Source organism: Propithecus coquereli, unplaced genomic scaffold (assembly GCF_000956105.1).
Source record: "Propithecus coquereli isolate 6110/MARCELLA unplaced genomic scaffold, Pcoq_1.0 Scaffold574, whole genome shotgun sequence".
Classification (NCBI taxonomy): Eukaryota; Metazoa; Chordata; class Mammalia; order Primates; family Indriidae; genus Propithecus; species Propithecus coquereli.
The window spans coordinates 953,814-976,967 of NW_012151663.1; the positions used below are offsets into that span (position 1 = coordinate 953,814).

The following is a 23,154-nucleotide window of genomic DNA, read 5'->3' on the forward strand; positions in this document are numbered from 1 at the left end:
CTACATACTAATCCACACTAAAACCCTGTCTCTCTTCCTCTCCCTGACCTCAACATATCTTAATCAATTAGCTAAATCTTCTGATTTCACCTCCTAAGTATTCCTCCAATTCATCACTCCTATGCCTATTTAATATCTTCTATTCTTGTTCAGGTTTCAATCCTCTCTCACCTGGACTACTCCAACAGCTTCCCAACTATCCCCCGATCCTACTTGGCCCCTCTCAATTCCATCTCCATTTTGCCCACAGAATAATCAATCCAAAGTGAAGATATAATCATGCTATTCTCCCCCTTAACATTTTTTTAATGCTTCTCCAATTAAAAGGCTCTAGAGTCTGCACTTTGAAATACACTCTACACTCATTAGACACAGCCTTGAACAAGTTATTCAACTTCTGTGCACCTACATATGTTCACTTGTGAATGTCCCAGAGGATTACATGAGAGAATACCTATAAAGCACTTAATATAGTTCCCAGCATATAGTTAAATGTTTAACAAGTGGTAGTTATTAGTGATCGTATTATTAGGCTGGTGTACAAGTTCACTGACAGGGCATACGTGGCCCCCCTTGGACTGACCCTTGCTTACCACTCTAGCCTCCTCTCTGAGGATGCCCTACCTCTCACTTTCTGATCCTGCAAACATCAAACTACTTATGGTTACTTACCCTTACATACCTTGCCAACTCTCTGCCTAAAATACATATTCCCTTCACTATTTGCATATGTAAAGCCCTATTCTTTAGGTCTAGTGAGGTGTCACCTTCACCAGGAAGCATTCCCTGAACACCAGAGCTTATTAGCTATCTCCACAGAAGTATCACACAGGCAGCTAAGTATTCATGGCATATAAATTCTAAGCAAATAGTTTTCAGGATATATTTCTATCACAGCTCTTACCATTTCACATTACAAACATCTACCTTTAAATGTGCCTCTCCCACTAGATTACAAGTTATTTCTGGGCAGGAACCATAAACTATTCTCCTTTGTACGCACAGCCTAATATAACCTAGCGAGAGGTCAACTCATGTTTGCATGAATGAGAGAGAAGCTTCCTGGGCATCTCCTCCCCAATTCCACCTGAATTAGGTCAATTCTTACCAAAAAGGAGTCACACCATACTGTAATACAACTTATATGAATTCAACTCTTTCTATGGAAGACGTTAGAAATAGTCGGAGCTACTCACCACTCCACTTAATAACTATATGTTCCTTACTGTAAAGGAAACAAAAAAATGTGAGTGATTTTAGATGTTTCCCAAGCACTGACAAATAAATGTAGGCAATGAAGAATTAACTGAAGGTCCTAGAAAAACAATGACAACAGAGAGGTAAAGAGGTAATAGAACACAGTTATCCCACCTTGGGAGAATTAAGCCTTCTTTAACAAACTGTCATTGAGTGATTTCTCCACATCAAAAGAAATTAATCACCAATGAAATATATGGTACACAGTTACTTCAGTAGTTAACAAATTATACATATTTTAATGTTTAGGTAATTAAACCTTTAATCAAGGGGTGACAGAACAGTAAAGAGAGCAAATAAATCAATGAAAATAATGCAAATGTACACAAAATTATTGCTACTTCAAATCAACAAATTAAGTATAGGAGTGAACTTCACCAACCCACCAATTACATAACTGCAAAGATGGCCTCATAGTGGTGTTTTTGATGCAAGCCAGGAAATGCCTAGTAATGATGGCACTCATGAAGTGAGGTACTGATAAGCCAAATTAGGGGTGTCAAATAAAACTACTAAAATTAAATTCTTATAATCCAAAGTAGCTTATTTTGGGACAAGCTTGCATTAAGAAAACCATGACATGATACTCTGTAGGCATTAATGTGCTCATACGGAACAGCCTCCAAGATATAATGAGAAAAAGTGAGATGTAGTACAATAAGTGTTTAAGAATAAAACATTAAAACATGCCATATATTCACAGAATATTTTTGAACAGATATATAAGAAATTTTATTAATTTTAATCTCCCCCAATATAATGGAAGCCCCATTAAGGCAGATCTTGGCCTATACTGTTCACCCCTGCACCCCCAAAACACTGGGACAGGGCTTGGCATTTAAGAGGCACTCAATAAATATCTGGTGAACAAATTAATGAACCAACAGTAACAGTGGCTGTTTCCAGGAGGTGGAACTGGATGTCTGGGAAGTAAGGATGAAAGAGAGAAAATTTCCACTGTGTAATCTTTTCTATTTTTAAATTTTGTATCATGCTCATATATTATTTCCTTCAAACATGATTTAAAAAAAACAGGTAATGAGTTGATGTTAGATGAGATGTTACAAAGAGTATTTTTTTATTAGGCTGCCTTTCATCTCCAGGACTTTAGTTTTACTGAAAACTGCAGCATGAGCATTAGCAGGCATGACAGAAGTGATGCTCATGCTATTAATATAAAGGCTTATAAATAAATAGAAATGTTTAACTGGTTTAACCACTTTAGAAAACAATTTGCTATTCTCTACTAAAGGTTCATGTACAAGAAGGTCATACCTTCTTGACTGATAAATAAATTTTCAACAGGTTAGAAAGGACATAAAAAATCGGAATGAAACTTCTCTGAGAATACCCTTCTGACTTCTGGAAACATGTCAATGTTCCACATATTTAAAAAAGGACAATAAATAAAATCAACAAAAAGGGAAGGAGGGGAGCCTAATATGAAGCACCAACAGAATCAAATGAACCAAACTGCATTTCAAATAACCACACTGAAGAAAGCCGGGGAGGGGGCGGGGGTTGATAATGAACTCTTATAATTTTGTTGTTTTTTTTTTTTTTTTTTTTTTTAGACAAAGTCTCACTGTGTTGCCCAGGCTAGAGTGCCGTGGCATCAGCCTAGCTCACAGCAACCTCAAACTCCTGGGCTCAAGCGATCCTTCTGCCTCAGCCTCCCGAGTGGCTGGGACTACAGGCATGAGCCACCATGCCCAGCTAATTTTTTCTGTATATTTTTAGTTGTCCGATTAATTTCTTTCTATTTTTAGTAGAGACGGGGTCTCGTTCTTGCTCAGGCTAGTCTCGAACTCCTGAGCTCAAACAATCCGCCCGCCTCGGCCTCCCAGAGAGCTAGGATTACAGGCGTGAGCCACCGCGCCCCACCAACTCTTATAATTTTGAACACAGATTTGGATTATAGGCCCTTAAGCTAACAATTTTTAAAGCGGTAAATTCTAGTTAGTGATTTCTTTTCTTTTTCACAGAGGTATGAGTTAGCAAATTTTTTTTTCTTTTTGAGACAGAGTCTTCCTCTGTCAACCTGGCTAGAGTGTCATGGCATCATCATAGTTCACAGCAACCTCAAACTCCTGGCCTCAAGCCATCCTCCTGCCTCAGCCTCCTGAGCAGCTGAAACTACAGGCACATACCACACACCCAGATAATTTTTCTATTTTTTGTAAAGACAGGGTCTCACTCTTGCTCAGGCTGTTCTTGAACTCCTAACCTCAAGCAATCCTCCCACCTCGGCCTCCCAGAGTGCTAGGATTAAGGCCTGAGCCACCACGCCTGGCCATGTTAGCAATTTGGAACCTGCTTTCTCAGAACATTAGGAGTATGCAAATAAGTAAATACGTTGTCAACAAAAGGAGCCAGGTTCTCACTGTTGGAGAAAGGAGTTACAGACATGAAAGGGGAAATGGACAGAATCAACCCTGTGGTGTAAGGTTGGAACTGAAGTTGTCAGTGTGAACATGGCTTTTAATATATAACAGATATACAAAAATACAGAACACACACAAACACACACACACACACACACACACCCCTTGCTATCTATTTGCTCAAAGGGCCCAGAAGCAATGATACCCCAGTATCTGTGAGCATACCTGGCACTGAGAATTTGTTTCTAAATACAATTTTCTATCAAGTGTTCCTTGGAGAAAGCTGATTCCAGGGAAGGAGCAGGGAAAATATGAGATGAACCTGGACTGTCTTGTTATATCAGAAAATAAGGAGGTATCAAAGAATGATGGGGCATATCAGACTGACACAGAGCCAGCTCGAAAGGGTTCCCATTGGTTAAATCTGGGACAATTTGAATTTTAAAAAAATGACAGTAAAGAATTATATGCCATTGAATAACACAGAATTCATGAGATCACAGAGGTATTAATTAACAAGTTAATTAATGAGGGAAAAGCCAACTAATAAATGTAAAGGAATGAGGGAAATAGATGATCTTCATTTCGCAATAATCGTGACAATAATTGATTCAAGAAAGAATCATCAATGGATCCTACAATAAAACTAGTGGGTAAAAGTTTGAGGAGTAACGAGATATTTACATAGTCTCAAAGTATCTCCCCAGAAGATACTTACTACTTACAAAGGAAAAACAGTAACTTTACAGTGGAGAAACCAGGAAGAACCCATTTTAACTAAATGGTCAAAGTTAACAACATCAGTTAACATCACCAATAATGAGACAAATCAACATTCGCCTCTTTACGTGAAGCACTGAGAAAAATATATCACATCTACAGTATTCCTGCCAAAAATGCACAATGTGGAGCTAATCATGAACAGATATAACTGAAATGAGAGACATTCTATTAAAAAACAAATAAGAACAAAACTGGTCTATATTCTTCAAAAATGTCACTGTTTTAAACAGAAAGATTAAAGAATTATTCCAGATTAAAGGCAAAAAAAAAAAAAGTAACTGTACCTCATGGCTGGTTTTTTTGTTTTGTTCTGTTTTTGTGTGTTGGATTTTTATTTTGTTGCTATAAAGCCAATTGGGACAATTAATGAAATAGGAATAAGGCTTGTAGATCAGACACAGTAATAGTATTTGAGGATTATAAGGTGGTTAGTAGAAGAATATCCTCATTTTTAGGAAAGGCACACTGAAGGATTGGGTATTATATCTGCAACTTACTCTTGAACAGTTCAGGAGTTTAAAAAAAGAGTGAAAAAAGAATAAAATAAATGTGGTAAAATGTTAACATCTGAGGAATGTGGTGAAGGTTACATGAGAATTCTCTGTACTGTCCTTGCAACTTTTCTGTATATCTGAAATTAGATTAAAACAAAAAGCTAGAAGAAAAGAGTGAGCAGGTAATTGATACTTCTTAGAGGCAGAGGTAATGAAGTTAAGATCTGGTTAACATCTAAAGACATAAAGTGCCAAAATATAAACCTAACTGTGATACGTTCTGAAAAAGTTTCATGACTAAACCAATTAAGTCCCATATATACGTTCTAAAGAATGGGATTTGATACAAAATGGATCCACTTAGAACCTTACTCAAGCATAAAAGTTTGTAAAGCACCCAAAGTACTTTTATGTAACTTAACAGATTCATCTAAGCCATGCAACCCAAAGCCATGTACTATACAGAAATTGAAAGATGTAACCTGCACACAGTGGTTAAAGAAGCGTTTTTCTTCTGAAAGTTGGAAGGTAAATTACCTTACCTACAAATGTTTGGTTCTATTTTAGATTAACTATTAAAACTATTTAGTATGAATGAAATGATATAAGAATAAATTATAAAATAGGATAAAAATGAAAGCATTCCAACTGCATTAGTATTAAAGCTAATGTGAAAGTAGATGTAAAACTTCAAGGAATGCACAAAAAATCTGTAATTTATGAAAACTTGTTTTAAACGTTAAGAACCACTACTTTTTCTTCAGAGCATTTCCAGAAAATACTGTGAATACAGTCAGAAAAATTACAGCATGTGCTGGAAGAGAGACAATCAATTTCAGCTGAGAAAATGGCTTCATATGAAAAATGATTTATGGTTTTTTAAAATATGTCCACAAATCATTTGAACCTCTCAAAAGGTCAAGTCTAACTGCCTTCCCTTGAGTGTGGGCCAAACATAGTGACTTGCGTATAACAAATGAAATACAGCAGAAGTGATAGTGTGTATATTCAAAATAGGACATAAAAGGCATATGGTTTCCTCTTTGCTCTCTCTTGCACCACTTGCTTTGGATTAATCCAGCTGACGTGTTGTGAGGACACTCAAGCAGCCCCGTCAAAGATCTGAGGCCTCCGGCCAACAGCCAGCAAGGAACTGAGCCCCTGCCAACAGCAGTGTGAAAATGCCATCTTGAAAGCAGATCTTCCTGCCCCAGTCAAGCCTTCAGATGACTGAGTCAGGGGTCAAAAGCTCAACTACAACTCTCCAGGGACTCTGAGCCAAAATTACCCAGCTAAACTAAGCCGGTCCTAAATTCCTGACCCACAGAAATCATGAGATTAAAAAATATTTGTTGTTTTAAGCAGCCAAGTTTGGGGTAATTTTTTACATAGCAATAGATAACTAATATAGGGTTTAACAGTTTCTCCATTTGTAAAATTATAAATTTATAGAAATATTTATTGTAATTTTAGCTGAAATTGACTATCATTTACAAAGATAATTACAGTCTATATTTCCAGGAATGTATAAAATAGTACCAAAAAGAGTGACTCAGTCAAATGCAAGAAATGAATCAAGTCAGAATAACTACACTGAACTATAAATAGAATGTATTTATTTTGTAAATAGATTCACAAATAAACACTTGTGGAAATAATTAGTGTGGAGAAAAAGGAGATTAACTGGGAAATCTCAAGTATACATTATTTGGGGTGAGATTTGAAAGGATTAAAGAAAGTTCTGAATTTGCTATAAATTCATTAGCTTGAAAAAGTACAGTTCCTCCTCTAGAGAATTTTGCACCTATACATAAAGAAGTGGGAAATCTGAATGTTTGTGTAAGATCTCCTGTCACTCATCTAAAAAATTTAGGGTCAAATATAGCATGTCTTCACAGGAGAATCAGCTTTGGGGCCTTCAATTGCCCAGCCCCCTTTCCCTCCATCCCTAACTATATTATCAAATTGTCTTCAAACATTTAGGCAGTTACTACAATTCTAACTTCTTCCATCAACTCTTCCTAAATCAGCAGAAATGAGACTGTTTTTCTTCATCAGGACATTCACATACTAGGGCCCCGTGTTGACACCAGGAGTTGACATGAAGTAGACAGAGCATCAGCTCAGGAGTCCAAGCCTGGGTCTGAGCCCAGTCTCACCTCTCACTGGCCACATACTATACAGACAAACTGTTCTCGGGAACTCTGTTGCCTTATTAGTAAAATTGGGATAAGGTCCAATTACAGTTGTTATTATAAGGATTAAACAATACATACAAAGGGCCTTGCATAATGCAGCCACTAGATAAATGGCAGCTAGCTATTAATGACCCTTTAGCTTATATGCATTATGAGTATACTTCCCAAAACGAGGACACAGACTGCCAGAATATTTTTGTGTCTCATACTCAGATGCAAAAGGCAGCCCAGGAGGTTAATGTGGACTTATGGTTTGTTATAATCTCTGAAATATGACAATAGCTTATGAGCTGACATCAAAACTGAACACTTAGCCACTAAAGAAGCATTGAGTATCTAGTCTATAATCAACATTTATATAGCACTAATCGTACTCCTCTAGCAAATTACAAATTTGATTGCTAAAAAAATCTATGTATCTCTATATTCTTCATGGCCCCTGAACGAATTTAGCTTCAAGTCCCCAATGTCTGTTCATATCAGTATAATCTTAAGATGATAAAAGTTAGGTATCCTCCCCCTGACAGTGTGCATGTGTGTGCACACTCATTCTCCCAACTAAAGCCAGTCTCGGATGCCCAAAGCAATTATCATTTCCCCGTGTCCAGCACTTCACACAACTTCTAGCACATAGTAAATGCTTAACGAATGTTAGTTGAGAGATAAATGCAAGAGACTAAGAGCCTAGGGAGCATGTTGAGTAGTTAACCTGTCAGTCATGAAGCTCCAATTTAACTCCTGAAATCCCTTTACAAATGTATTTATAACGTTGCACAGCTACTGTTTGATTTCCTTATACAGTGGAACTCCTTTATAACTTCCTCTCAGAGAACAAGACTAACATCTGTGCTATATGTCATAAGTGCTCAGTATATGTGACATGTAAGACCCAATGAATATTGGCAAACGAGAAATATGTCCTTAGATTCACATTCCTCTGCATCCATGTTTCTGTGATTATACCTCTTCCTGTTGCTTTTCTGTGGGCTTTTGTCCATTTCATCCACCTTATTGTAAATGTCCCAGAAACTAGGAGTCCATGATTTGCTTCCCTTCTAAAACTCCAAGATGCCTAATACAGGACACAGATTGGACTCTTGGTATATATCACTGACAATTACTTTGGAAACTGGACTGTCATTTTTAAAAAAGGGAGAGGGGAGGAGATCTAACACAAAGTCAAATGCACATAGCTACACATCAGCTATTTGAAAGACATTTTCTGCAGTTATTTTGTGTGTGTGTAAAATTAGAAACAGCATCCTCGCTGTGACTCAGCAGAGATATAAGAGGATGAATGAAATCTGTGTGTGAAGTACGAGCAATCAGGTACAAGGACAGTATTAAGCGGCTTCAAAGGTTATTGCTATACACTAGGCATTACACTAGATTCTGGAGGAGACAAAAATGAGATGGGATCTGTGGAACTGGAAATCAGACTAGTGGACCTAGAGAGTCTGAGGCTGTTAAATTCCTATTCTTTTCTAAACTCTCTCCTGGTTCTCAATAAACCTCAACCTCTTTATTAGTGTCTATGCTGGTTCCTCTTCTTTCATCTGACCTGTAAGTCAGTGGTTCTCAAAGTGTATTCCCGGGAATAGCAACATCAGCATTACCTGGGAACTTGTTCAAATGCAACTTCTCAAGCCCCAGTTCAGACTTACTGAATCAGAAACTACGGGAGTGGGACCCAGTAATCTGTGTTTTACCAAGGCCTCCAGGTATTTCTGATGTACATTCAAGTTTAAGAATTTCTGTGGTTTGAATGTGTCCCTCAGGGTTCATGTGTCAAAAACATAATCCTCAATGCAACCACGTTGAGAGGTGGGACCTTTAAGATTAGACCATGAAGGCTCCTAAGGCCATTATAGTGGGAATGGGTTTGTTATCTCAGGAATGGGTTTCCAAGATGAGTTCTGCCCCCTTCCCTCTCTCTCTTGCCCACGTAATTCCTTCTGTCATATTGTGACACAGCACAAAGGCCCTCACCAGATGCCAGCACCTCGATCTTGGACTTCCCAGCCTCTAGAACTGTGAGGAAATAAATTTCTGTTCTTTATAAATGACCCAGTCTCTCATATTCTGCAGCACAAACAGGACTCAGACAAGAACTAATCTAAGTTTACACCTAATTTAAGTGTTGATTTCCAAAAGTTCCATTCACTGTCTTATCTGGTTCTCACTCTCCATTTTCTGGGTAGTTAGACCTTCTCCTACTACCTCTACATCTATTACTACTAATAATAATAATACCAATAGCTGCCACTTACAAAGTATTTATAAACTAGACATTGTGCTAATCACTATGCACATACTACCTTTCTTAATCTCCACAACAACAATTTAAATAAGAAGCCTAGCGTTAAAGATGTTAAATAACTTGCCCAAGGTCACCCAACCAATAAATGGCATAACAGAGATTTGACCTGGGGTATTCCTAACTTGAAAGTCCCCCAACTTAGCCACTATACTAACAGACCTCCCAGAAGGTTGCTATCCCCATAGTCTCAGCTGTCATCTACGTTACGATTGTTCCTAATCATCTCATAAACTCTGAAGCAGAATTTCCAATGACCTAGTGGATCTATTTAAACACCCACAGGGGCCTTAGAATTAACATGCCATTATTTCTTCTCTCCACTGAAAGCCTTTTCTTCCACCTGTATTTTCTAATTTAATGTCCCTATAATCACCCAGTTGCTCAAGCTAGACATGTCCCCTTTGACTTCTCACTCTCCCTCACCTTTAACTGGTCATAAAATTTAGAGATTTTAACACCTAAAAATGTCTCTACAACCTTTCCATGACCACTGTCCTTCTTCAGGCTACCAACATCTCTCATCTACATTCTAAGTGGTCTTCCTGCCTCTTCACTCTAATGCAATCCGCACATGAACTGTCAATTAATTTTCTGATCTGATTATTCTACCTTCCATGGCTCTCCATTGCTAATTCAATGGGGAAGGGAAGAGTCTAGACTTTTTAGAAAGGAGGAGAAGACCCCCTCATAATTTGGCTCCAAAAATACTTTTCTCCTGTCTCATCACTTCTGCCATGCAACAAGCCTACAAGAAACAATTCAAGATATTTCCAAAAATACCATTCGATTTTAATCTTCAGCAATTTTGCTTATGCTGGCCCTCTCTTCCCCCTTTACATGTGGCAAAATTCTACTTAACCTTCAGGGATAACTTAAAGTTCCATCTCTTCTCTTCAAAGCTTTCCCTATCAATTTTTTCCCCAGCCAACACGATCTATTTCCAGCACTTCATTCATTCCAAAAGTGATTAATTTATCACCATATATATATAATGGTTCGTGGTTAGCTCCTCTGATGAGTACTTAGTATGTCTGGGAGTATACTATGTCATATTCATCTTTGTCTTCCTAGTACCCAACAGAGTGGGCTATAGCCAGCATCCAATAAATATTTGCTGAGTTGTTAAATAACGGAACATTTGCTGTTGTAACTTTACACGTCTTGGTTGGCAATTCAACTTCAGGTTTACCTGCCACTCAAAAGAATTTTCACATCACAAAAGACGTTGTAAATAAAGACCAAGAGCTCAATATTCAGCAGTAGTGTCTTTAATTATTCTCAAATCTTTTTGTCAATATTTTTGAGTATTCTTCATCAGAAAGGCTCCTTTCCCAACTAACATTATTTGTACTATCTACAGAATCAGCAGTAACTACAAACGCACAGAGATAATCAAAAGCAAAACTGTGTCACCGAGTATGGCTGGATGACTACTTTTGGAACATCACTCAGTACCAACAGAATGTCCCAAGTACATCATGTAGATTTTAGAAATTAAGACATGGCTATTGATTACCTAAAATGCATGCATATTGGTGAGGCATTTATTCCAATTAGTAATTGAGATAAAAAATATATAACAACGTGATTCTGGTTCAACCATAAGATACTGACTTCAAGTAAGGATAACACTTACTCTTGCCTAAGACTCTAACTAACGCAAGCGCCACTGCCTAAGACTCTAACTAAGGCAAGCCCCATTCTACCTTATCAGCAGGCTCTATCTTGTTATCAGTGGGATGCTGATAAGCCTGCCTCAGTCCCTAACACTTTGCCTTCCCAACCTGCCAAACCTGCTCTCTCCAATATTCCCCTATCAGAGACCTTCTGCTCCAGTCACCAGACATGTGAGTCTGCTCAATATATTCCCCAACAACCTAATCTACATTATTTTCTCAGCACATAATTTCTTATCTCTTTTCTAATTCAAATTTTACACTTATTTCAAAGACCAGCTCAAATCTTACCTCTTCCAACGAGTTCCCTAACTCAGCCCACAAGTCCTGTCTTTTCTAAATTTCTACCACACTTTCAGTCCTCACATAGCATTTGTTTACATATTACTTAATTTGGTTTTAGAATTATTTTATATACATACGTTTTCTTTTCCTATCTAGACTGTTGCTGTTAAAGGGAAAAAGCCAGGGCTTCTATGTCATATGTAACCCCACAATCCTCCTCCCAAATATAATACTGGGCAGAGGGGGTACATGTATTAAGTACTTGAGGGACTGAATTAAATGCTTTCTATATACGGATACACCACTGATGCACAGCATGATATATAACAAATATCTACTGCATGCCTACTCTGTGGCAAGCACTTTTTCTAAGAGCTGGAGATATGGCAAGGAGAAAACAGAGGTGATTCTTGCCCTAAAAGCTATTATAGTCCAAAGAGAAAGAGATCTTGAATTCCAAGTATTCTAAGTGTTACAGAGCAAAATGATTACTGGTTCTAAGATATTAGAACTTCAGGTAACATACTTTACAGATCCTTAGTTATGAAACTAAATCACAGAATTTTACAGCTGAATGAAAACTCTGAAGTTATTTTTTTCCTCAACTTTCTTGCACGAATCATGATTAAATTTTGGCACACTCTATCTTTTTACTGGTTCTATGTATTGCCGCAAACAACAGAAAGTCAGAAAAGACTAACTTCTTCCCTATTTCCAATACTCCTCCCTCCCAAGGACGGTAACTACGACCACTACACATCTACCCATGAGGAGCCCAGGGCACTAAGAGAACACTGGGCTGATGATCTGCTGCAACTTTATACTCTGGCTACTCTGATCATCAGCATTTTCCAGCCCACACATCGAACAGAATCCGTATTTTCTACCCAGAAAATCACAAGGCTATACTGCTTCTAAGAAAAACAAAACAGTGCTTCCTTATTTCCTTGGCCCTAGTAAAGCACAGCACAGTTCTGGGAAATATAACAACCTATTTGAGTCTCTGAGGAGGTAACAACTGAGGATGGGTATCAACCCCTTGCTCTCAAAATCTGCAGCAACAATGTGATAAAATGTCAGGGAAGCACATGCACATACATGTGAACTTGGAACCTCTAGGCAACAGGTGGGCTGCCCCGTTTCTACACTGATAGGTCGCCTTCCCCAGATCGTGGGTGTGTCGACGCCGCACGCAGGCTCTGACTCACAACTCTCTCCATAACAACCAGCTCCCACTCAGAGCCCGGCCGGGGCAGGGGAGATGAGGGGCCCAGCGGCGCCAAACTTTCCGAACCCCAACCCCGGGGTCCTCGGTTCCACCGCCTCTCGCTCGGTCTGGGGCAACGCCGTCTCAGACACGATGCGAGGCTGGCTGCTCGGAGAACCGAAGCTGCTGCTGATTCGAACTCCTCCCCTAGACACCTACTTCCTACACCTTCAGGGGTGTCAGTTTTCCCAGGCCCCTCGCTACGGCTTCCCAGAGCGCCGGGCCCAGGAACTGACCCTGCTCTGCCCCCGTCGCCGCGCCTTCCCCGCCCCCGGAAAAGGCGGCAGAGGGGCGTGGAGCGGCGCGCGCGGACGGTAGGGGCGCGCGTCTCCGCGCCCTGGGCCCGCGCAGCAGGTGCGTCCAGGCCCCACCTCCCCCGCGAGGCCCGGGCCACTTACCCCAACGATGTTCCTCTGCGACCTGGCCGCCGGCACAGACGCCTCTTCCGCCTGCTCCGCACCCGGCTCGTAGCCAACGCCCCCTCGGCCGCTGCCGTCGCTGCCGTCCTCGCCGCCGCTGCCGCGGCGCGCGTCCGCTTTCACGCACACCGCCGTGGCCGCGCACGCGCGTTTGCGTGCTGGCGTCACTTAGCAACCGCCCGACCGCCGGCCGGCGGGGTCCCGGGGTTGGGGTCCCGGGATTTAGGACCCGGAGGTTGCCTCAGGCGGGTTCTGTGGCTTTTCCCCACCCGCCCGACCCGCTGCTCCTCCAGAGCAGGGGGCCCCAGGGTGTGGCTGCCCTGCGGCACCTGGCTCAGGGTAAGTCGCGTCACCACAACGTCACTGTGTGGCGTCACCGGCGCGCGTCACTGCGGATGGGGACGGTCCTGGGCCCCTGTAGTGGAGGCAGCAGTGGCCTCGTCCAGACTGGCGCAGACCTGATCGGCAGGTTCTGCGAAGTGCAGGAAGGTTCTCCAAGGAGAGGGACCAGAAGGACTGGGTGCGCGGTTGATGTCGAGGCTGCTGAGTGACACTCAGCTCTAGCAGTAGGGTGTGGTGAACCGAGCCTTGAGTCCCCGATTCTCAGTTTCCTCATTGTATAAATGGGCATAGTCATACCCGTGCTGGCTACGCTGGACAGCTGCGAGGCTAAAATGAAATAATGTACGCAAAGGTACTTTGTAAAGTATAAAGCCCATTCGACTTTAAAATAGCTTTCTCGTAAGACAAGGCAGTCGAACAAGAGCAGTTAAGAGCATGGACTTTGGAGTCCTAGAGATCTGGGTGCTGGCCTGACCCCGGCTGATGTTGGAGAGTCAGTGACCCTTGGCACTGGGGCAAGCTGGAGGGTCTGGGTGCCGGGATTGGGGGAGACTAGTTGGGAAGGACTTAATTCCAGGCAAACGAGGCTTCGTTAGTAAAAGTAGGAAGTGAAAATGGACAGGAAGAGCAAGTCTTGGGGCAGGGAGACCCATTTGGAAGCCATATTTGAACTCATCATCATACCCCACAATCTGGTCACCCTCCTAAGGAACGTCACCACCACTATCTAGTAACTTAGACACCTGTGGATAAGCCAGACTCCCTATGCCCACAAAAGGGAACTGTTGTAGTGTTCTCCTCTGCTTTTCCCAGAGCAGGGCCTGTGGGTAGGGGTGAGGGTGCCTAGTCCAGGGCTACAAAGCAAGTAAACCTATTAAATTTCAGAGTCTGGCATTAGGAAGCTCTTTGTCCACAGGTAATATCCAGTATCAACTTTGTCAGTTGTGTTATACAGAATCATGCCCCTTCCCCAAGATGTCCACATCCTAATCTCCAGAACCTATGAATATGTTATATTATACGACAAAAGGTATTTACAGATATGATTAAGTTATGGGTCTGGGGAGATTATCCTGGATTGTTTGGCTGGGCTGGAGGCAGAAGGATCAAAGTCAGAGGAGATGTGATGATGGAAGCAGAGGTCAGAGAGAGAGATTTGAAGGTGCTATGCTGTCAGCCTTGAAGGTGGACCCAAGGAATGCAGGCAGCCTGCAGAAGCTGGAAAAAACAAGGAAATGGATTCTTCCCTAGCGCCCTTAGAAGGAACACAGCCCCGACAACACTTTAATTTTTAGGACTTCTGGCCGGGTGTGGGGGCTCACGCCTGTAATCCCAGCACTCTGGGAGGCCAAGGCAGGTGGATCGTTTGAGCTCAGGAGTTTGAGACCAGCCTGAGCAAGAGCAAGACCCCGTCTCTATTAAAAATAGAAAGAAATTAGCTGGACAACTAAAAATATATATATAAAAAAAAAATTAGCTGGGCATGGTGGCACGTGCCTGTAGTCCCAGCCACTTGGGAGGCTGAGGCAGGAGGATCGCTTGAGCCCAGGAGTTTGAAGTTGCTGTGAGCTAGGCTGACGCCACGGCACTCTAGCCGGGGCAACAGAGCGAGACTCTGTCTCAAACAAACAAACAAAAATTTTAGGACTTCTGACCTTTAGCACTGTAAGATAATACATTTGTATGGTTTTAAGCCATTAAGTTTGTGATAATTTGTTACACCAGCTATAGGAAGCTAATACTGTCAGTAACAAAGATAATAGTTGGTTTCCTGCTGCTCTCTCCTTTACCTGGAAAATAAGGGTCCAATTTATTAGGCCCCCTCACAAACTATAGCAATATGACTATGACCTGGTAGACGGAACCTCCACATCCAGAGCGAAATGTCCAATAAACTGTTAAATTATACAGGTTTATGAATGAGGAGAGAAGTTGAGTTAATATAGATTTGGAGGACATTAACCTATCATTGGTAATTTAAGCTCTAGGTGTGGATGGGATCGATCAGGGAGAAAATATAGAAGAAATAATAGAGGGGACTAAGGATAGGGCCCCCAAGGAGCACTACCTTTAAAAGGAGGTGGCTGATGGTCAAAAGCCCACAAAAAAGTCTGAGAAGAATGGCCAGAGAGAAAAGAAGAACCAGGTAGGTATAATTGGCAAGCTCTGAAGCCAAGGTAGGAAAGAAAGGCAAGATAGAGAGGGGTCAGCAGAGTCAGAGACCATGAATAGGTCAAGTATATCAAGGGCTGGAAAGCACTGACTGGATTTAGCAACACAAAAGTGATTGGTGACCAACAATTAGCAGCTTCACAGCAGTAATGGAGACAGACACCAAATCACTGAGGTCTAAAAAGCAGGTCAATATAGTGGATTGGCCTCTGGATTGGTTGATGGGAGTTTGAGATTCTAGTCTTGGTTCTGGACATTAACTAGCTAGATAACTTCGAGCAAATCACTCAACTTTTCTAGACTTTGGTTTTCTCATCTGCCAAAGGAGAGGATCAGGCTGAGTCTGTAACTTTCACATTAATTTCTATACAGTCTCCCCAACTTTATATTAGATTCATTTGCTTATAACAGCACACTTCAAATCCTACCCAGAGCATTTCACCAAACATGGAGAGTCAGTGTATTATGTGCCAGCTTCTGTCCAGATACTATGACTATGACACAGTTCTTCAAGAAACTCACGGTTTGGAGAGAGAAATACTAGGTATATAACCAGTTGCCATAAATTCTTTTTTTTATAAAGTGAGGTATAAATGTACTGTAAGTATAACGCAGTGTACTCTAGTGGAATCTGCGTGAGGTGAAATGAGGAATGTATGCAGTGATACAGATGAGGGGCAATCAGTTCTGCCTAATGGAAGTCAAGGTGTTGCATAACACTTTACCTGCACTGTCAGGTAGGCACAGTGTGCCTCGAAAATGGACACATGTGCCAGTGCATTTCTATGGGATTGAAAAAGACCAGGAGGATTGTGCTAAGCCAGTGATGTCACTTAACATTCTTCCAGGTCGTTTTCTTGTGATCTGAATGAATATTTCTGTACAACTGTTTCTAAATTAAAATTGTTTAATTGGAAAAATGGACACAAGTAAAAGTTGAATGCAAGAGTAATTCATTAATTTTCTACCAGATCCAAGAGGAAATATTCATTGTCATTAATGTCATGCTCTGGTATATTTGTTCATCTAATCCTCATATATTAGTGCATTTAATTTTGCAAACATTAGCTTATCGTATTGACCACTGACAACATATCTCAGCTTTAGCAAATGGTGTGCAAAGTTTAAATAATTTGGCCAAGGTCAAAGAGCAATTAAGTAGCAGACCAAGATTTAGACCCGGCACGGGCATCCTCTCTCCAGGAACCCTTCCCTCAGGCCTTAGTTGGTCTAAGTGCCCTTCTTCTGTACTATTAGCATAATATGCAAGCATTTATTTTAGCATTTACTTTAATAATAATGATGCTTACTATGTGCCGGGTACATAGTGCCTGTACCTGTGTTACCTGTGTTTAGGTGTGTTATAGGCAGCAGCTTATTTAAGCTTCATAAGAGCCCTTTGAGGTAGGTGGTGTCATTAATTAATATTATATTAATATTGGTATTATATTAATATTGGTATTATTATTAATCACAATATTTTATCAATTAGGAAACTAAGGCACAGAAAGGTTAAGTAATTACTCAAGGTAAATTAATAAATGACAGACAAGCTTGTAGCTTTGACTCGGGCAGTGCAAAGGCAATTTACGTGACTAAAGCATTTGTACCCCTGTAATATTTTGATAGAATAAAATAGAATAAAATAAAATAAACGATAGAGCCAGGATTCAAATCCAGGTAGCTGGGTGGTGGAATTCTTGCTCTTAAACCCCATTACTACCTTCATACCCTGTACCCTCTGCTTACACTGAGGAATTCCAGAAGACGTAGCTTACAGATTGTTTTGTGTGATATCACTCTGTGTTCCTTATATGAACACAAGAGAATTTTCTCTCTGAGCCAAAAGTCATAAAACATTTGGCTACCCTTGAGTAACTGATGTGTTGTTTTCTCTTTATAGGCAATGTGAATTACATAACTGGCCTGTTTTTCCCTTTTCACTTGGACTGCCAAGAAGCTCTGAGTAAATTTGTTGGCTCATCATTTGTAAGTGGGCGAATTGGCCTGCATATCTGTATTCTGTTGGTTTGAAATTTTCCAGAATAAATAGTTGGGGGGAGGGTAATAATGTAATTTTAAAATATTTTCTAAATTGTTGACAATGTACATTTTATAATTAGGAAAATAAACTTTGTTTTTAAAAGAATGTAGCTTCAAATGATTTCTCATGCTCTGATTCTGTGAATAAGAACTACTTTCAGATTAAGTTGCATGAATTAAATATAGAATCTCAGTTCTTATAAAACCAGGACTTCTGTATGACCTTGAAAGTCCAGATCAATAGAATTGTTCAGATAGATCAGAAAGTATTTCAAGTGGTATAAAATAGCCAAGTGTGGCCCTTCTTGTTTTTAATGTATATGTAAATAATTTAAAAACACTTTTAGATTATTGTCTTGCTTTAGAGATAAGAAAGTCCATTATTTTCTTATATGCTGATGATATTTTATTGTAATGACCTTTTTTTTTTTTTTTTGGAGAAGAGTCTCACTCTTTCACACCAGGTAGAGTACAGTAGTGTCATCATAGCTCACTGCGACCTCAGACTCCTGGCTCAAGCAATCCTCCTGCCTCAGCATGCCGAGTAGCTGGGACTGCAGGCACATGCGAAGTTGTCCAGCTTATTTTTTTTTCCAGCTCTTGCTCAGGCTGGTCTCCCACTCCTGAGCAATCCTCCCACCTCGGCCTCCCAGAGTGCTAGGATTACAGGTGTGAGCCACCACACCTGGCTATAATGAACTCTAAGGTATAGTTGATCTCGTTGCTGACCAATTGTCAGAAAGAATGGATCAGGATCACCTGTTCCAAAACTAAAATAATTTTTTCAGTATGTGTCCTCAAATTTAATTGGCTTAGATCCAGTGACTAAATGCTAGATTAATTACAGTTCATAGGAGCATTATTCAGATTTTTCTACAGTGAGAGTGAGCAGCTGATACTTTCTTTCTTTGAAAATTGTCCAAATCTTCATCATTCTCCCACAGGGCATTGCAACGCCTAAAGAGCCCAGGCAGGTGGGTAAGCAGTCAGCCCAGCAGATTGCTTCCGTGTGGTATGAGCATCTTTGGTTGCCAGATTTGAAACCTGTTGATCTCTCAATATTGGTAACTCATGTGAACTTTAAAAAAATAAAAAGGAGAGGAAAAACGTGACTTGTCTGTGACTTTGCAGATCTTCTGCTCTATTGGATGGTCCTGAAGACTTACTTTTTCATATTTTTCAAGCGTTGTTTTTTTTGTTCTGTTTTTGTTTTTTCCTACTGCCTGTGTGATTGCAGAATGAAGAGTTGTTTTTTTAAGGAAAATCCTGGATTGCCTGCAGAGGCTCGCTGTATCCACTGCCATAGAGAGGAATGTTCCTATTTAGGAGGAATTTTAATGATGTGACTCACTCTTCACAAAAGGCTGTCAACCCTCTACCATCTGCTGATCAGGTTACTGAATTCTAAACAATATGTATCTGCCTTAGTCAGTACACAGTGCTAGCCGGCCCATCAGAAAACTGCGTACCTAACCCTACTGTCCTGAGCTTACGTGCACAGAAAGCTCGGCCAGGTGTGTTACACTGACTTGTATTTTAAGTGTGTGTCTCCTATGTATGTTAACCTGTTCTAGAAGAGAGCTCCACATATCCCACTAGTGCATTGTGAAGGTGATGAGGGAAAGCTGCTCCACCCTCAGGTTTGCTGAAAATGAACTGACAATAGGCAAATTAATAGGAGAAAAATGTATACAAATGTATTAATGTGCGTAAGCACAGGGGACCATGGGAAAATGATTACCTGATAAGCCAGTGAGGTCCAGATGCTTATGTATCTTTCACTGGGGAAGAGGAGATGGGGAAAATGTAATGTTGAGAGGTAGCAAATGATTTTTAGGGGGAATGAGTGGGCCCAATGTTCAGGCAATAGTTTGCAAATGATTCTCTTTGGGAATTTAATAGGATTGGGAAACAGACAATAGTTTAGAACAAATCTTGTCTGAGCTCTAGGTGTACTGTTTAATTTTCAGGCTCTGTGATGATGAGGTTTAATCTTCTCTAGCTGATGAAATTTCAGGGAGGGGGCCAAAAGCAATTGTGTTCTTCTTTGCTGGGTCCAGTGTCTAGGTGGATAAGGGAACTTCAGAGAACAGCCTCATCCTGTGCTTTGGGAGAAACAAGATTGAGATATTGGGGGAGGGGTCAGAGAGACCTTGAGGCTGCTTCTTTAGCACGTCAAAGCGTAATATTTTGGGGTATCGTTTTCTGAGCCCCAACACCATTTACTATAAGGCTGTTTTTTTGGACTTGATCATACAAGAGAATTTTCTTTCAGAGCCAAGTATCACAAAATACTTGGCTACCCTTGAGTAACTGATGTGTCTTCTCCATGGACAAGTGGATTGTGTGACTGGATATGTTTCCCTTTTCACCTTGGCTGCCATGAGGCTTCGAGTCGAATTTGTTGCTCAACTTCAGTGTAGGAAACTGTGACCTGCATATCTGCATTCTAATTTATTCGCTGGTCTGAACCTTTTATTTAAATTTGAGTTTTTTCTTTCTCTGACTTAATTATGATTTCCTACATTCTGTGTATACTTAATTGCACTAGCCACCTCGTTTGTGGAAAAAGCTAGGAAAACTGGTGGTAAATGTCCTTGTGATGACTATCTTATTCTAGTCCCTTGCCTTCACTTCAGGCAAGAGTTAAAACTGACACACACTTCCATGCTGATAAAAATATGTCTTGTTTATGAGTTCTCCAGGGTCTTATTATTACATGAGAAAAATGGAGCTAAAACAATGAATTATCTTCAAGGAAATTTTAATGTTATTGAGACACTGCAGAATGTCAATCTTTTAACTTTGCTTTTTTCCTTCTGAGGGAGATGGATGGGAGAATGGTTGCCAAGCATAAGTGAGAACTTCAAGTCCCAGATTCTCCAGTCAAATCATTTTCTCACAATTTCTCTCTGTATTCTCTTCTAGTAGGCCAGAATATGTAGGATTCTTTGTTTTAAATTCCTTTTTACTTTCCATAATACTGATCTGATTATATTCACTAGCATATATCTTTCCATGTAAACACTTTAAATAAAGATGCGTGGAGGATTCTGCAGCAGGATTCATTATCATCTTAATACATATTATATTTGCTAAGCTGAAGGCAGAAGCTGAGTACCATGACTATTCTTAGGCATTGTCATCAACACCAGTGTGTCTATGATTTAATATTTAAATACTGTAATTATCTTGAGAACAAGACAGTAAAGCTGCTTTGTAAATATAAGGTCAACACTTAAAATATGCCACAGTTTTTGTAAACTTATTTTTTCATTTCTCCATTTCTTAATATACCAGAAACCTAAAAAAAGGGGGGGGAAATAGCTTAAGCTTATTTCCTACTTCAGTGTTCACTTACTGGGCTACTGTGTGCCAGGCACAGAGGGGATACAGGGATTGAAGATACAGTTTTGTCAAGGAACTAACCAGTCTAGAACTGCACTGTCCAATATGGCAGCCTCCAGTCATATGTGGCTATTTTAATTTAAATTAAATCTAAAGTCCAGCTTCTCAGTCATACTGGTCACATTTTGAGAACTCAATAGCCACAACAGGTGTTCAGCAGTGCTCCGATAGAACCCGGCACTCTCCCCTCAACACAGTGGACCCCTGGGAGCCAGCCCTCTGCCACTGGCTCACGCGCCCTTGGCGCCCCGAGGCCCCGCTGTGGCCTCAACTTGGCCGCCATCACGACCACTGTGTCTCCCTCGCAGGTGCGCCAAGACCAGCACCGGGACTCTGAGGCATCCATCAACCACCAGGTCAACCTGAAGCTCTGCACCTCCTACGTCTACCTGTTTGACCACGATGATGTGGCTTTGAAGAACTTTGCCAAACACTTCACCAATCTCATAAGGAGAGGCAACATGCTGAGAAACGGATAAAGCTACAGAACCACCAAGGTGGCCGAATCTTCCTTTGGGATATGAAGAAACCAGACGGTGATGAGTGGGACAGAGGCTGAATGTGACAGAGTGAATGTTACACTTGGAAAAAAGCATGAATCAGTCACTGCTGACACTGTACAAACTGGCCGCTGATGAAAATGACCCCCACTTGTGTGACTTCGTTGAGACGCATTACCAGAATGAGCAGGTGAAATCCATCAAAGAATTGGGTGACCATGTAACCAGCTCTGGCGAGATGGGAGCCCCCAGATATGGCATGGCAGACTACCTCTTTGACAAGCACACCCTGGGAGACAGTGATAGAGAGAGCTAAGCATAAGGCTAACTTCCCCAGTGCTATGGGGTGCCTTCCCTGGTCACCAAGGCAGTGCATGCATGGGGTCTCCTTTACCTTTTCTATAAGTTGTACCAAAACATCCACTTGAGTTCTTTCATTTGTACCATTCTTTCAAAGAAATTTGATATCCCCCCCCAAAAAAATAGCCACAGTAGCTACAGTATTGGACAATGCATGTATAGAACATTTCTATCACTGCAGAAAGTTCTATCGGATTGTGTTAGTATAGAAGTCATGTGAGAATCAGACGAACAAGGTAAGGCAACGTGATTTCAGACTGAGAAAAATCATGTGCACAAGAATAACTTGTGGGGTATGTTGATTCCTACTGCCAGGGACTCATTTGAGGGGTACCAGGGGAGTCTGTGTTTTTAAACTCAGATGATTCTGACACAGAAGGTGTGTAGACTACACTGAGAAAAATCATGTAGGGTAAGTGGGACTAGGCCAATAGAGTGATTCTGAACTTCCTACCTGAATGGCACCTGGGGGCTTGAGCCAATTAAAATTTGATTTGGCAAGATAAGAGTGCTGTGACTATATTTGTACCTCAGGTGTTGTGGAACATTTTATACTCGTTTTATGTCTAAAGATACATCAAAGATTATAAGTGTCTGTAATTTGTTGTGTGCATTTTGAATCCCTGAAAAACATATATAATTGTTTCTGTCAGGAGAGGCTGTGTTATGCAACAGTAAAAACCTGAAAATATCAATATCTTTTTTCCAGAAGGAAAAGAGAGAACTTTAGAGGATCTCCCACTAATTAAATTCTCTAGGCCAAAAAAGACAGACATCACTTCTACTCAAAATTCACCCCAGAACTAGTCTGAGAACCACCCTGGAGGAAGCCAGAAAGCACAGTCCTACCGTGTGTCCAGAAGGGAAGGAGAGCCAGATAGGGGTGAGTAGCACCGGTGCTTTCCACAGTGATGGGAAAGGAACACGATCGTGCTGCAAGACAGATGAGACCGCCACACACAGTGGTGAATGGCAGAGATGCATAGGACTAGGATGAGTTTTAGAAAAACCCTAGAGAAAGAAGCCAAGATTTAATGACCAAGAACAGAATGGCGAGTTAGAGTGTTTTGTGGACAAACATCCTTGACGACCTACCTCTTTCTTTCAGAGAGAGAGTTGATCCCAAGAGGGATCTTTTTTTTTTTTTTTTTTTTCAGAGTCTCGCTTTGTTGCCTGAGCTAGAGTGAGTGCCGTGGCGTCAGCCTAGCTCACAGCAACCTCACACTCCTGGGCTTAAGCGATCCTC

The 23,154-nt window shown here is 40.9% G+C and overlaps 1 protein-coding gene and 1 pseudogene across 1 annotated transcript in view; one reads left to right on the forward strand and one right to left on the reverse strand.

Annotated features, from left to right (window-relative positions):
* LOC105821434 (BTB/POZ domain-containing protein 9) overlaps positions 1-13,125 on the reverse strand; it is a 229,842-nt gene extending 216,717 nt beyond the window's left edge. Inside the window, exon 1 of the mRNA XM_012658132.1 lies at positions 13,063-13,125. The gene's annotated coding sequence lies outside the window, so the exon portion shown is untranslated. The remainder of the gene's footprint in view (positions 1-13,062) is intronic.
* Positions 12,659-21,893, forward strand: LOC105821429 (annotated as a pseudogene).
* The last annotated feature ends 1,261 nt before the right edge of the window (positions 21,894-23,154 follow it).